The sequence below is a fragment of the Jaculus jaculus genome, chromosome 8 (assembly GCF_020740685.1).
Source record: "Jaculus jaculus isolate mJacJac1 chromosome 8, mJacJac1.mat.Y.cur, whole genome shotgun sequence".
Lineage (NCBI taxonomy): Eukaryota > Metazoa > Chordata > Mammalia > Rodentia > Dipodidae > Jaculus > Jaculus jaculus.
In genome coordinates this window covers 71,506,694-71,507,812 of record NC_059109.1, presented here as the reverse complement: position 1 = coordinate 71,507,812, position 1,119 = coordinate 71,506,694, and the positions used below count along the sequence as shown (strand labels likewise).

The following is a 1,119-nucleotide window of genomic DNA, read 5'->3' as shown; positions in this document are numbered from 1 at the left end:
TATGAACTAAATCATGAAAATCTGTAGGCATAAATTATGTAAATGAGTACAGAATATAAATGCAGGCAGAGAACAACATGAACACAATTATAATGTTAAGAAACTATGCGGTACAGGACTCTAGTCATTGGAAACATTGACACACAAATACAAATGGGAAATAACAACAGCTATTGATGTTGCCAGGGACCGACACATGAGAACTGATACCCTTCCAAAGCAGGGAATGGCTAGACTGCTAGTAGATGATTGTCTCTATGATCTTCATGTCTTCTATGTCATCCACATATCCGTCCATGTTGCAATGGAATTGAACATAGCTGTAGCTCCTGCTCTCCGTGTAGCTGTTTTTGAAACTATCCCAGTGACACTTGAGTACTGTGATGGGAATCTGGGCCCAAACATAGGGGCTTTTGTAGCGATCTTTCCAATTCCCACTAATGCAAATATGCTCAACTTTATATCATGAGTTATAAATAAACAGGTGAGAGATCTTGGGTTTCAGAGCTTCCTCACTATGAGGACAGCACATTTGTATGCACTGAATCATGGCTTGGACTTGGCTGGTGTTTGTCCATGAACTGCTGCCTGGAAGTGGATTGTGTTGCATAAGTAGCCTGTGCTGCAGGCACAGCAGGACCATCAGGATGTGGCAGGCCTTTGGGGAGGATGTCATCTTAGTTACCAGGGCCACCTGAGTAGACGTAGAAAGAGACAGAAAATATTAGTGATATACGGTCTTGATGCCTCAGCTGTACTTCAAAATTCTTATAATTTCTTCACTTCAAAAACTTATTTTTTATTTATTTGCATTTGTACATGTATACATGGACATACCAAGGTTTTTCTCTGCTGCAGTTGAACTGTAGACTGTACTAAGTTGCACGTGGGTGGCTAGAGAGTTGAACACGGTTTGCAAGTAAGCACTTCTAACCACTGAGCAATATTCCCTACCCCCACTTCTGTCTCATCTTACTATTTAGTTCCCAGACAAGAAGATATGCTCATTAAATAATGAAATTTATGGAAAAGAAAAAAAATGTGTTTCAACACTCCTCCCTACCTTTTGGCTCTTAAATTCTTTCTGGCAACTCTTTTGCTACATTGCTGATCCACTGG

The 1,119-nt window shown here is 40.3% G+C and overlaps 1 pseudogene; it reads right to left on the bottom strand.

The window, feature by feature from the left end:
- Nucleotides 1-238: 238 nt before the first annotated feature.
- On the bottom strand, nucleotides 239-676 carry LOC123462866 (annotated as a pseudogene).
- Nucleotides 677-1,119: the final 443 nt, after the last annotated feature.